The sequence below is a fragment of the Saccopteryx leptura genome, chromosome 6 (assembly GCF_036850995.1).
Source record: "Saccopteryx leptura isolate mSacLep1 chromosome 6, mSacLep1_pri_phased_curated, whole genome shotgun sequence".
Classification (NCBI taxonomy): domain Eukaryota; kingdom Metazoa; phylum Chordata; class Mammalia; order Chiroptera; family Emballonuridae; genus Saccopteryx; species Saccopteryx leptura.
The window spans coordinates 90,228,649-90,243,580 of NC_089508.1; the positions used below are offsets into that span (position 1 = coordinate 90,228,649).

The 14,932-nt window shown below is 43.5% G+C and overlaps 1 protein-coding gene across 4 annotated transcripts in view; it reads right to left on the minus strand.

The window, feature by feature from the left end:
- Window positions 1-13,389, minus strand: part of CHD8 (chromodomain helicase DNA binding protein 8) — a 71,405-nt gene extending 58,016 nt beyond the window's left edge. For all 4 annotated transcript variants that reach the window (XM_066342040.1, XM_066342038.1, XM_066342039.1 and 1 more), the window contains exon 1: window positions 13,307-13,389. The gene's annotated coding sequence lies outside the window, so the exon portion shown is untranslated. The remainder of the gene's footprint in view (window positions 1-13,306) is intronic.
- Window positions 13,390-14,932: the final 1,543 nt, after the last annotated feature.

Below are 14,932 nucleotides of genomic sequence, written 5' to 3' on the forward strand. Positions count from 1 at the left end.
TTTTGTATTTAATTATAGTTGTATGTGGAGGTACGAGCTTTCAAGTCAGAGGGATGTGGGTTCAAATCTTTGTCCCATCAGGTAAATCAACCTCTTTTAAGTCTAGTTCATTCCTCTCTACAATGGGATCAAGTTACAAGATAACCAATAAGGCCTGACCAAGCGGTCGGACTGGGATGCGGAGGACTCAGGTTCGAGACCCTGAGGTCGCCAGCTTGAGTGCGGGGTCATCTGGCTTGAGCAAAGGTCACCAACTTGGACTCAAGGTCGCTGGCTTGAGCAAGGGGTCACTCGGTCTGCTGTAGCCCCGTGGTCGAGGCACATATGAGAAAGCAATCAATGAACCGCAACGAAAAACTGATGATTGATGCTTCTCATCTCTCTCCATTCCTGTCTGTCTGTCCCTCTCTCTGACTCTCTCTATCCCTGTAAAAAATAGCCTGACCAGGTGGTGGCGCAGTGGATAGAGCGTCGGACTGGGATGCGGAAGGACCCAGGTTCGAGACCCTGAGGTCGCCAGCTTGAGCGCGGGCTCATCTGGCTTGAGCAAAGAGCTCAGCAGCTTAGACCCAAGGTCGCTGGCTCCAGCAGGGGGTTACTCTGTCTGCTGAAGGCCTGCGGTCAGGGCACATGTGAGAAAGCAATCAATGAACAACTAAGAAGTCACAACGCGCAACGAGAAACTGATGATTGATGCTTCTCATCTCTCTCCATTCCTGTCTGTCTGTCCCTGTCTATCTCTGCCTCTGTAAAAAAATAAATAAATAAATAAATAAATAAATAAATAAATAAATAAATAAAATACCCATATTTAAGAAAAAAAAAAAAGACAACTAATAAGGATTAATGAAACACCCAGCACAATATTTGGCATATAACCCTCTATGTCAGGGGTCCCCAAACTACGGCCCGCGGGCCACATGCGGCCCCCTGAGGCCATTTATCTGGCCCCCACCGCACTTCCGGAAGGGGCACCTCTTTCATTGGTGGTCAGTGAGAGGAGCATAGTTCCCATTGAAATACTGGTCAGTTTGTTGATTTAAATTTACTTGTTCTTTATTTTAAATATTGTATTTGTTCCCGTTTTGTTTTTTTACTTTAAAATAAGATATGTGCAGTGTGCATAGGGATTTGTTCATAGTTTTTTTTTATAGTCTGGCCCTCCAATGGTCTGAAGGACAGTGAACTGGCCCCCTGTGTAAAAAGTTTGGGGACCCCCGCTCTATGTCCTAGGACCATGATGGCGAACCTTTTTATAAAAAGGTGGGCAGTACCGGAGCAACCAAACGGCGCTGCAATTGGCCCACCATGAAAGCTGGACCGTCCACTAGTGAGTGGGAGGGACCAGGTTGACCAGCACTGCAAAAGTGGGCGGTTTTTATAAAAAGGTTCCCCATTACAGTCCTAGGAGATACTCAACAAATGTTGCTGGATAGACAGCTGGGAAAAATTTGTTTTGCCATTGTGTCTACCTAATCAGCTTTAGTGGGGATCACCCCTCAGATCAATGGCATTCAAAATAATTTGTTAATTTCAGCAGGCTAATTTCTATGAGCTTGAATGTACACTCTAGCTCTCTTCTGCTATATAAGATATAATTTAAGGCATATGGGAATAAGTATACTTTATATTATAGAGTCTGAAGATCATGTTTAACTAACTGGCTTTGGTCAGCCTAAAACTGCTAGAGATGTTCTAAATCACTAGTATACAACTTTGAGGGGTGAGAGACTTTCAAGTTCAGACTCTCAGGGATCCAAGGAAGGGCCACTCAAAACTTCAGTAAAACCAGCCACACCCTCAAACGCTATTTTTCTGACAGCTTCCAGGACATCACATTTTTCTGGTTTTCCTTCAACCTCTGTGGTCACTTCTTTGCTAGTCTTCTCCTCTACCAGCCTTTAATTGTTGAAGTTCACTGAACATTGGTCCTAGAGTCCTTGTCTTTCTTTACTTTCATATCTCTAGACAAGACATCTACTCTGAACTCCAGGCCCGTATATTCACTTCCTTCCTCAGTAGCTCTTCTTGGTAGTCTCTCCAGTCTCCTTGGTTAACACACTTGTCCAGCTCTCCCTGTAAGAGGTTTATGACACCAAGGAGACTGATTCCTTGGTAGTCTCTCTAGTTCCCTCTATTCGCACCACCACGCATGCACATACACAAAAAATGGTCATCGCCTGACCGGGCGGTGGTGCAGTGGATAGAGCATCAGACTGGGATGCAGAGGACCCAGGTTCGAGACCCCGAGGTCGCCAGCTTGGACACGGGTTCATCTGGCTTGAGCAAAAATCTCACCAGCTCGGACCCAAGGTCGCTGGCTCGAGCAAGGGGTTACTCGGTCTACTGAAGGCCCGCAGTCAAGGCACATATGAGAAAGCAATCAATGAACAACTAAGGTGTCGCAATGAAAAACTGATGATTGATGCTTCTCATCTCTCTTCGTTCCTGTCTGTCTATACCTATCAATACCTCTCTCTGACTCTGTCCCTATAAAAACAAAAAACAAAAAACGGTAATCACCCTCCAGCATCTCCTGTTCAATCATGGCCGCAGAGGCCAGAAACCCTCTTCCTTACCACCTACATCCAATATTTGTAAATCCTACCTTTACCACCTAAATATCCTTCCAATCCATCAACTTCTGCCTCTACTGACATTCTGAATGAATTTACTATCAATTCCCTGAACTAATACAACTCTGGTTCCCCTCTATCCTGGCTGTTTAATTTTACTTACCGTCCAAAACTCTTTTCTACATCATCATTAAAAAAAAAAAAATTCCTGACCTCCCAGAAAGAAAACAGTCAAACTGTCTGACCTGTGGTGACGGGGTGATAGTCAACCAGGAATGTGGAAGTTGCTGGTTCAAGACCCCGGGCTTGCTTGCCCAGTCAAGGCACACACAAGAAGCAACTAGTATGAGTTGATACTTCCCACACACACCCCTTCTCTCTCTCTCCTCTCTCTAAAACCAATAAATAAAATCCTAAAAAAAAAAAAAGGGCATAAATTTATGCAATATACATTACAGGCCAGGCACTCTTTTAACAATCCAAATATACTAATCTATTTCATATTCTTAAGCCTGAAATAACTATCTTTATATTTTAGATGAGGAAACCAAGGCACAGAAAGATAATTTGCTCAACATTCCACAGCAATCTGAATCTGAATCTGAAAAGTGTTGTCAGATTCAAATTCAGGCAGTGTGGCTTCAGAACTCACAAACTTAACCACCCTACTATATACTATGCTCCTGGTTATATTCTGCTATTATAAATTGTCTTGCAACATCCATAACTTCTTTTTTGTACTAGAGATTGAACAACCGATTATAGTATAATTAATTGTTTTATACCCCTCTTCCCATATTAGAATGCAAGTTCCACAAGGGCAAGAACTACGTGTGGCTTGTTCATTACAATATTCCCTTTGCGGGTGGTAATGGGCACTCAATATACATTTGTTAAAGGAATGCATTTTCAACTACCAGTCAAAGGTTTGTGGGAACAGGGCTGCGGAGAGGTAATGGGGGAGGTTTCTGAGCAAAAGCAAGGGTTTCCCTCAGACTGCAGAGATAGTAACAAATTAATGGGCAGTGCACATGTCCTACCAGAAACATGCAGAAGAGGCATTATAAAATCATAAGAATCTTCACTTTTTAGGATCTGCAGCAGACACAGCTTTTATATATAGCAAAAGATGCTGCAGGCAACACATATAAAAAACTGTGTTCTATAGTGCAATAATCACTATTGAAAGTAATAAAATTTTAGTCATCTCCTTGAGGCATGAACCATAAAGCCTCAGTGGGAGCCAATTTAAAGCTGTGGCAAGAAGCAAATGGATGACACTATACCCATATGACTCGAAAATAGGGCATGGAATCATTTTTAAGTCAGCCTCGTTATAAAGTTTTTTTTCTAGTAAAACCCCGGAGTTTTGGTCTAAGTCTGAAACAGAGAATAAGAGCCTACTCCTATCCCTTCAAATTAGACTGGATCTAGAGCTTCCTCTTTGCTGGCATGTTTCACAGAGGTGAAAATAACACCCTGGGTTCCAGATGAGGGATGTCTAAAGGTGATCAATCTATCTACCTGCACAATGCCACTTGGATCATCCAACATAAGTAACAACACATGTACAATCTAGGTAAGAGTCCTGGTCCCCTGATGCTCTCCCACGTCACTCTCACATGCTCCACTTTAACTGGGCTAACATATATGCATTTGTTCTGCCTAACAGAAAAATAGAAATATTTATTTTATTTACAGGGAATTGTTTTTGTGGCAACATGTTAAAAAGGTATGTGTGGGGTGGGGGCATTATAAAGCACTACTATCACACTTGTGCCTCCAGGCACAAAACATGACCCAGTGACAATGGACTAATGAAAATTTAGTGTGCTAGTTTGATGTGCATTGGCTAAAAAAATGGAGTTATTTATAAGACTGACCAAGTGATTTTGTTCTGTGGAGCTTCAAGTATTTCACATAATCTTAGCTTCAAAATAACTAAGTTAAATAAGAGAAACAAACTATTATTTCTTGCCTTTTAACAGAGATACAAAGACATAAGAAATTTTACATTCTCAAGGTTCCACAACTGCTAAAGGTACAGCTGTGACAGGCTACCGGGTGCCTACTTGTCTCACATTGTGGTCAAGGGCAGTTCTCCCACAGGGGTCAGCACTGAATTTTTTTTTAACTGATTTTAGTGAGAGAGGAAAGGGAGGGGGGGAGAGAGAGAGAGAAACATCAATCAGTTCCTATATGTGTCCTGACCAGGGATCGAACCGGCAACCTCTGCATTTCAGGATGAAACTTTAACCAACTAAGCATCCAGCCAGGTCAGCACTAAACTTTTTTAAATAGGTGGAAGCTGAATAAGGCTGGATAATGAATGAGGCTTTGAGCCCTACTCCTAGTAAGTTACCTAAACTCGTTCTTATATTTTTCTTTTCTGTAAAATGAAGCAAATATAACATACATTTCAGGATTATTCTGATGATTAAAAGATAATGTACAATGTTGACACACATCAATAATAAAAAAGTTTAGGCCCTGGCCGGTTGGCTCAGTGGTAGAGCGTCGGCCTGGCGTGCAGGAGTCCCGAGTTCGATTCCCAGCCAGGTTACACAGGAGAAGCGCCCATCTGCTTCTCCACCCCTCTCCCTCTCCTTCCTCTCTGTCTCTCTCTTCCCCTCTCGCAGCCAAGGCTCCACTGGAGCAAAAAGTTGGCCTGGGTGCTGAGGATGGCTCCATGGCCTCTGCCTCAGGTACTAGAATGGCTCTGGTTGCAACAGAGCAACGCCCGAGATGGGAAGAGCATCTCCCCCTGGTAGGCATGCCAGGTGGATCCCAGTCGGGCGCATGCGGGAGTCTGTCTGTCTGCCTCCCCATTTCCAACTTCAGAAAAATACAAAAAAAAAAAAAAAAAAAAAAAGTTTAGCCCTGGCTGGATAGCTCAGTTGGTTAGAGCACTATCCTGAAGCTGAGGGTGCTGGTTTGATCCCCAGTCAGGGCACATACAGGACCTGATTGAAGTTTCTGTCTCTCTCTTTTCTTTCCTCTCTCATTTAAAAAAAAGAAACCACAAACAAAAAGGCTGGCCTGTGTGCAGTAGATAAGGTGTCAACCTGAAATGCTAAGGTCGCTGGTTCGAAACCTTGGGCTTGCCCGGTTAAAGCACATACGTCACACAATCAATGAACAACTAAAGTGAAGCAAGTATGAGTTGGTACTTCTCGCTGCATTCCCTCTTCTCTTTCTGTAAAATCAATAAATAAAATCTTTAAAAATAAAATAAAAAATAATAAAATATCTTCCTTTAGCCTGACCTGCGGTGGCGCAGTGGGTAAAAGCATCGACCTGGAACACTGAGGTCGCCGGTTCAAAACCCCGGGCTTTCTTGGTCAAGGCACATATGGGAGTTGATGCTTTCTGCTCCTCCCTCCCTTCTCTGTCTCTGTCTCTGTCTAAAATGTCTCCTCTCTCTTAAATGAATAAATAAAATCTAAAACTAAAAAAATAAAATAAATAAAAAATAAAAAACATCTTTCTTTAAAAGTAAGTTTGTTATTCCCTGCCCAGTAATTTTTTTTTTTTTTTACAGAGACAGAGAGTGAGTCAGAGAGAGGGGTAGACAGGGACAGACAGACAGGAACGGAGAGAGATGAGAAGCATCAATCATTAGTTTTTCATTGCGTGTTGCAACACCTTAGTTGTTCATTGATTGCTTTCTCATATGTGCCTTGACCATGGGCGGACCTTCAGCAGACTGAGTAGCCCCTTGCTGGAGCCAGCGACCTTGGGTTTAAGCTGGTGGGCTTTTGCTCAAACCAGATGAGCCTGCGCTCAAGCTGGCGACCTCGGAGTCTCGAACCTGGGTCCTCTGCATCCCAGTCCGACGCTTTATCCACTGCACCACCGCCTGGTCAGGCCTTGCCCAGTAATTTAAAAGAGAAATACCACTAAAGGTTTCTCTCAAAGCAAAATTACTCCTTCAAAAAGTGACCATCTCCTTCTCCCTGCCTCTCTCCTTGCTCTCTTTCTCTCTCTCTCTGTCCTCCTCCCTAACCCATGGCTAGACTGATCTGATGAGCACTTGGGCCCCAGGCAGAGTCTCCACCTCAGGTGCTGAAAATAGCTCGGTTATGAGCCACCCCAAATGGGCAGAGCATTGGCATCAGATGGGGGTTGCCGAGTACATCTCCAGTCAGGGCCCAGGCGGGACTATCTTTTATACCCCATCTTTCCTCCATTCACTTAAAAACAATTACTCTTTCAAGACTTGCTTGAACTGATCTGCTAAGCAGAATGGTAGGCTATTGAGACGTATGTAAAGGTTTCACAAATAGCAAAGCTGCTGGACCAGGTGAAAGGACTTTAGCATTACTGTGCTGAGAAAGCAGTACAACCCTTTAACCTCAAAACCATGGAAAGACATCAGCCTGCACTGGTGTCTAGGGCAATATCCAGGTACTTCAATTAGTCACTTTTCATCTTTGTAGGAATGATGTCAGTCTCTATCTCATACTACTTTATTTACTTCACAATGCTTGCTTATAGGAACTTACTCTCCAGCTAAGCCTTGGTAGTTCATATGCCCAGATCCAGATGCTTGAACTCTTTTTTTTTTTTAGATTTTATTTATTGATTGGGGGGGGGGGGGGTGAGTGAGAAAGAGACGGAGAACCTGACCAGGCGGTGGCGCAGTGGATAGAGCGTTGGACTGGGACCAGAGAACCCAGGTCTGAAACCCTAAGGTCGACACTTTGAGCGTGGGCTCATCTGGTTTGAGCAAGCCTCACTGGCTTGAGCCCAAGGTCGCTGGCTTGAGCAAAGGGTTACTCGGTCTGCTGAAGGCCGGTGGTCAAGGCACATATGAGAGAGCAATCAATGAGCTAAGGAACTGGAATGAAGAATTGATGTTTCTCATCTCTCTCCCTTCCTGTCTCTATCTGTCCCTCTCTCTGTCTCTGTCACAAAAAAAGAAATAGAGGGAGAGTGAGAAAGAGGGGGCATCTACTCATAGTAGTTGCTTCTCATCTGTGCCTTGACCAGGCAAGCCCAGGGATTTGAACCTGCAACCTCGGCGTTCCAGGTCTACGCTTTATCCATGGCGCCACCGCAGGCCAGGCAGCATGAACTTTTGATTGCCATGACTTTCAGAAGATCAGTGAATGGAAGTGATCATTACCTATATTACCTATACCTCATGAAAAAGGTTGCCCCAATAGAAGGCACACCTGAAAAACAGGCAAAAGCACTACATTTTAAGGAGAATCAATGTGTTAATAAACAAAGGGCTAATATGCTCTACTTCACAGACAAGGGATAAAAAAAAGAGAGAATGACTGAGTACTGAGTAGAAGCAATGAATAAGGAACCACTGAGTATAAGTTAAGTATTCATGCAACCTGGTAACCCTATTCAAAAATCCAGAAAAATATTCCCAGCCATTCAGTTTATTTTAGGCAGATGTACATATATCTGATAAATCATGTTCTATTAGAAAATCCTGCTATGATCTGAGCTCTAAATAGGCAGCCTACCTACTAAAATCACTGGTTTCTTCTAGAACTTATCAAAAAGAAATTCCCATATCATTAATAGGACAATGTACTTCTGAAAACCCATGTCCCAAAGGAATGATTCCCAAAGATGTAGTGTACCACCAAAGTATGTAGTGGAGAAAAAATGAAAATATGTAGTGGGCAGAAAATAACAAAAACCTTTGGATATTCCAAAGGTTGCTATAATGACAGTGAAAGACAACTTGGGAAATGTGAAAAACTTTGCAACTCTTGAGATCCTTCCTCTCAGATGAAATTAAGAATTAAGTTACTATACTTCCTTTCTCAGAAAAGTACAGACATAGTTTTAGGAGAATTACCAACTCTCAAAACAAAAAGGGGTTATTATAGATTGCTAATTACCGGTGTATTGGGACATTACCAAAAGAATTAGAACTATCACATTTAATGTGCTGACATATAAGGGAGAAAAGAAGCACAATCCTATTACCTAGTAATTGGAGTACCATGTCATTTAATTACCTGTTTAAAATGAAATAAAGTCTGAAAATGCCAAATAAAATGAAGGCATACACCATAAATTTCTCTGGAAATGCACAGAAGAAATAAAATCAGGCATGTTTCTTTTTCTTTTTTTGGTATTTTTCTGAAGTTGGAAACGGGGAGGCAGTCAGACAGACTCCTGCATGCGCCCGACCGGGATCCACCTGGCATGCCCACCAGGGGGCAACGCTTTGCCCATCTGGGGAGACGCTCCGTTGCAACCAGAGCCATTCTAGCTCCTGAGGCAGAGGCCACAGAGCCATCCTCAGCACCCCGGCCAACTTTGCTTCAATGGAGCCTTGGCAGCGGGAGGGGAAGAGAGAGACAGAGAGGAAGGAGAAGGGGAGGGGTGGAGAAGCAGATGGGCGCTTCTCCTGTGCGCCCTGGCCGGAAGTCGAACCCGGGACTCTCGCACACCAGGCTGACGCTCCACCACTAAGCCAACTGGCCAGGGCCAGGCATGTTTCATTCTTTTAATGACAAACCCAGTATTTTCTTAAATACTTTTTAAAATTCTTCATTTGTCTCTGAAAATTTTTTTTGTATTTTTATTTGAATAGGAGTAAGTCTGATGTTCTGGGAACTCTTTGCAAACAAACTAATAAGGATATATTTAATAGTCTGACATTGAAGAAGCTAGAGCATTGTCTAGGTTTCCTACACTGTTAAGAACATAGTCCTGGATCCACCCCGCTGAAGGTGAACGTAAAGCAATGGTGACCGCTGGCGAGTTAGTTTATGCTTGCTGGGTTTTGATTATTATGTAACATATATTAGTGAGTAGAAACTGTTTTATTTTTTAAAGTCTCCTGCTGAAATCTGAAGGCAAGAGTTAAGATATTTCATTAAACGACCAAGAGCTTGGTGAAGGAAAGGATAGTAAAAAAAGAAAAACAAAACCCTACAGAACAGCTTAACAAGAAATTTCAGAGACTAACATAATTTGTAGTTGAAATTTAAACCATCCAGTAACTACAAAGAAGTGAACTTATTTTGCAATATAAATACAATGAAAATCTTAAAGGCAAAATGAGTTAGAAAGCATCAAAAAAAGAGCTAAATTAGAATTTTATACATGTGCACACAAAAGACAAAACTGAGAGGTTAAAAAAGGAAAAGATTATTTAGGATAAAATTTAGAATGTAATAAGTGGCTAAACAAACTTATTTTAGGCAACGGTAAACAGTTCACACAACAGCTTTGTATACACAGAAATATAACTCTCACTTGGGTAACTAGGTACCAAAGGAACTACATCAGTGTTTCTTCACATTCCTTAAAAGGCCTCAGCAAGACAGGCCTTGCTAACACAAAGTTAGAGAATAAAAAAAAAAAAGTGAATAAAATCATAATGGGAGGATAAAAAGAAGGCCACCGACTCTGTGAGGAAAAGAATAAAACATTAATTGAAGAAAAGATCTCAAGTTAAATTAAGTAAAACATGAAATGATAGCCTATCAAATAGTGAAATGTTAAAGATAAATACTAAATTCAGTACTAGGATGGTCACGGTAGTATAAGGGTATGTCATGCAAAGGTCTACCGATCAGGGACTTGCTCAAATGCAAGTCCAGACGAGGACTGAGTTCTAGGAGTGAGGGTGAAAGGTCCAGAGAAATATTTGTCTTCTGTTTATCCCTGAGGTATTAGGCTCAATGTAAGCTCAGAAGATAGCTTCACTCTTGCAGGGTTGTGGACAAATAGTGTCTTCAAAGCATTTGGCATCCACCTGAATGCTCAGAATATGTTAGTCTTTCAACCAATGAGAATATCAAATGTCATTCTTTTTTTTTTTTGTGTGTGTGGCAGAAATAGGGAGAGTCAGAGAGAGGGACAGATAGGGACAGACAAGCAGGAACGGAGAGAGATGAGAAGCATCAATCATTAGTTTTTCGTTGGGACACCTTAGTTGTTCATTGATTGCTTTCTCATTTGTACCTTGACCGTGGGCCTTCAGTGGACCGAGTAACCCCTTGCTCAAGCCAGCGACCTTGGGCTCGAGCTGGTGAGCCTTGCTCAAACCAGATGAACCTGCACTCCAGCTGGAGACCTCGGGGTCTCAAACCTGGGTCCTCCGCATCCCAGTCCGACGCTCTATCCACTGCTTCATCGCCTGGTCAGGCTAAAATGTCATTCTTTTTTTTTTTTTTTTTGTATTTTTCTGAAGCTGGAAACGAGGAGAGACAGTTCGACAGACTCCCACATGCGCCCAACCGGGATCCACCCGGCACGCCCACCAGGGGCGAGGCTCTGCCCACCAGGGAGCGATGCTCTGCCCCTCCGGGGCTTCGCTCTGCCAGGACCAGAGCCACTTCAGCGCCTGGGGCAGAGGCCAAGGAGCCATCCCCAGCGCCCGGGTCATCTGTGCTCCAATGGAGCCTTGGCTGCGGGAGGGGAAGAGAGAGACAGAGAGGAAGGAGGGGGTGGGGTGGAGAAGCAAATGGGCGCTTCTCCTATATGCCCTGGCCGGGAGTCGAACCCGGGTCCCCAGCACGCCAGGCCGACGCTCTACCGCTGAGCCAACTGGCCAGGGCTAAAATGTCATTCTTAAAGTAAGTAAACACTGTTCTTGGCACCCACAAATTAATCTTAAGTGGTAATTTTGCTTTAAAAAATCTAACTCTTTTCAAAGGAGATGTGTGCAATGGTTTCTTTTAAAAACTGATCCCCGTCACCATCCTACCTTACCTATCAGAAACTTGACCCTGCCTGACCTGCGGTGGCACAATGGATAGAAAGCTTCGACCTGGAATGCTAAGGTTGAAGGTTCAAAACCCTGGGCTTGCCTGTTCAAGGCACATACAGGAAGCAACTACTACAGAGTTGATGCTTTCCACTTCTCCCCCATCTTCCTCTCTCTAAAAATCAAAATAAAATTTAAAAAAAAAGGAAGAGAAACTTGACCCTTCATATAAAATGTCAAAATTTTCCTTTTACAACCAACCCATACTCTGCAGTGGTGGTTACTACAATGCCAAGATTCTTCCACCCCAACAGCAGTGGTGCTGCAGAGAAAACTGTTCCGGGACATAGATGATTTCTGTTTCCTGGTCATTCACAATCAGCTCAGCAGATTTCTATCATTTTCTATCCATGTCTAAGTGGCTTTTGTCAATTTGGGAACTGACAAAATCAAAAGGCCAGATGCACAGAATAGATCAAACATGGTGAAAGTGTGAATTGTGCAAGTACCCATACATTCATCAACCCATCAAATCCCTACCCCAATCCACTCTTCCTCTGCTACTTCAGTTTTAGACCTCCCACCAAGCCTGTCTCTTCACCCCCCCCCCCCACACACACACACACGCCTACCCTGTTTTTGGCCAGTGTCCTTCATCTTGCCTTGCAGACCCACTGACATGCCACTCTTGCACCCTAGGTCTTCTTAAACTGAAAATGCTGTTTTCTTTATCATAACTTCTTTTCTTTTAAGGGGCTGGATAATTCCAAAATACTTGCAATTTCTGGCCCTAAGAGGTTGCCAATTTGTTCTGAAGCATATTTGGTGACAATACAAAAAAAAAAACCTTCAGCAGAAGACATTATCTAATTGACTTACAGAAGACATTATTCACATCACAAACTCATCTTCTTCTAGTATCTAAAGTGCTCCACACCAGATGGGCCCTCACCTGATGGTAAGGATAACCCAGTCAGTGAATCCAAGACGGAACTGACAAGCTCAGAACAACAGAAGAGTAAATAATCTGTGGCTGTTGGTGTGATGGTAGGATGTAGTAGTCATCGATTATGCAGCTCCTCTGGCTTGTGTTTGGAACGTTCTTGAAAAGAAAATGACCGAGTACTAAGTCTTTGACTTTTGGCTCACTGTGTTCAGCTACTGAAGAGTGGTCCACTAAATATCCATTCACCTATATACGTCCACTATACACCTCTTCTTTGAAGACCTAATCACTTCAGGACTGCCCCTTAAGAGGTAGGAGCTGCTGCTGCATTTGCACAGCTGCTGCAATGGCAGGGAAATTTCCTGCGACACTAGAGACAGGTAAATAAAGAAATTCTCGCTCCGAGGCGGGGGAAGGGGGGTCTCCTGCCAGTGAATAGTTTACATAATGCAACAGAAAACCGGTACGCTCTGCAGACCTGTCAAAGGGTATGCAAGGCTTGAGCTTCTCTTTTCCGACCACCTCTAAATACTCTCCAAAAGCTTGCTCTACTCTCCCAAAGACCCACAGACATTACATCCAATAATGTATAATAATCTGCACACGCTTATCCCATGCGTCCCTGCCCACCTTTATTATTATAATTCAAAAACACAAGCAAAAAAAGAAAAAACAAAAACCCGATCCTCCCACTTCTGAGTCCAAAGTATGGAGTAACCAAACAGAGCCGGGGAGTTTTTCCTCCTCTGAAGGGGCAAGGAGAACAAGTAGCTGTCTCCATATCTACACCACGCTGAGTAATGCAATGACAAACCCTAAAACTCAACGGCGGGCGGGGCAGATCCCTTCGCGGCTCGAGGCGGCCCGGGCCCCGCGGCCCGGCAGCCGGCCTCTCCCCCAGCCTCTCACAAAGGAGAATGGTTCAGCCCAGAGCATCACCCAACACCTGATCCCTCCCTTAACTACCGGTGGACGTGTAGGGGACGGTGGATCGAGGAGGAGAAAGAGTTATTGAAAACAATCCTAAGAGCCTTAGCTTCCGCAAAGACCCTGGGACCAGCACTGAGGAGCGGGCATGAGCGGGAAGCCTACCTGATCAGGTCCCGGTGCTTCCTTTCGAGGCAACGTTTCAACTCACCCTTTCGGAGAACAAGGCGCCTTCCGGCGGAGCACGGCCAGCCCTCGCCTCAATCTAGCTTGCTAGTAGTCCATTCTCGCTCGGCTCCGCCCACCTACAGTCCCACCCACCAATGGCAGGGCCGACGCTTGGCCTCTTCCAGCAGGATTGTGTGAGTGCCATCCAGGAAGTCTCTCGAGGGTGGGAGGTCCTAAAAGGCTCAGAAAGATACGTAGGCAGCCACAGATATGCCTGATTGGAAATAAAATCTGGCGGTAGCTCACTTCTGAAGGTTCAGTTCACAGGCGTTCAGCCTTCTTGGCATATCTTTTGACCCTCGCCATCGGGGGCGCTCTAAACTAAAACAACATTTAGTTACCTGTTTCTGGGGAGCCATCTTGGATCGGGCTGGTGCCTTGAGGACAGAGAGGAGGGAGTGCTTAAAGAAATTGAAGCTCTTTTCCGCGTTCTGTCGGACTACTTAGGTCCAGCTCCAACATGTAGTCAGAATGTCCTTTAGTCATGATGGCGAGACATTCTGGAGTAATGCTGAATGTGGTTAGAAGCAACCACCACCCCCTCTCATAAGAGTGATCTTTCTAAATCTGAGAAGCAGAAATGAGTTCTTAGATAGTGGGGGTGCATAACCAGGCTGTGGTGGTGCAGTGTATCTAGAGCCTTGGATTGGGACACTGAGGACGCAGGTTCGAAACCCCGAGGTCACCGAGGACACGGCTTGAGCAAAAACATCATTGGTTAAACTGGAGCACCACCACCACCCCCACTCCCCTACCTGATCAAGGCACAAATGAGAAAGCAATCAATGAACTAAAGTGCAGCAACTACAAGTTGATACTTATCAGCTGTCCCTTCCTGTTTGTATCTCTCTCAAAATAAACAAAAGAAAAAAAAAAAAAAAAGACAGTAGGTTTTCCGAGTTCTTCAGATAATCCTTTATAGTCACCTCACTCCTCAGGCATAAGACCAACATAGATTACATATTTATTCTAGATGCTTCTAATCCTTAATGCTTCACTTGCAAGTTTTCCAGTGTTGACTTTGACAATACAGAGGACTGGGAGTCGGTTGAAAATGAACAAACAGCATTTAGGGAAGAATTTCACTTTTAAAAAGAAAGGCCTAAATATTTAGTAATAAACCCAAACTAGTTGTGACTACAGATGGAGCAAATGATAGAAACCTTAAAAAAGAAAGTATATGTAAGGAAGAGGGCCGTTAAAGGACAACCTTAAAAACACTAAATGCAAAAAAAATTTAATTGGCTGCAGAGTAATTTTCTAATAACTACATTTAAATTGGAAAGGAAATAATTTTTTAGTGGCTTCAATCCTCTTGTGCTCAATGAGAAAGATTTTCCTGCATTTCCTAGTCTCTATCTGCTACAAGAAGTTTGGTTTGTTTTTTTAATTGGGGAGTGAAAGGGACTTTTCCAGATCCTGAAAGTAATTTCTCAAGGAATAACATTTTGCAAGGTCACACATAGTAGGAGCTCAGAGACCTTAAGGAGTCATAAGAATCAATTTTTATTTTTTAATTTTTTTTGTGACAAACAGGGAGAGGGACAGACAGGAAGGTAGAGA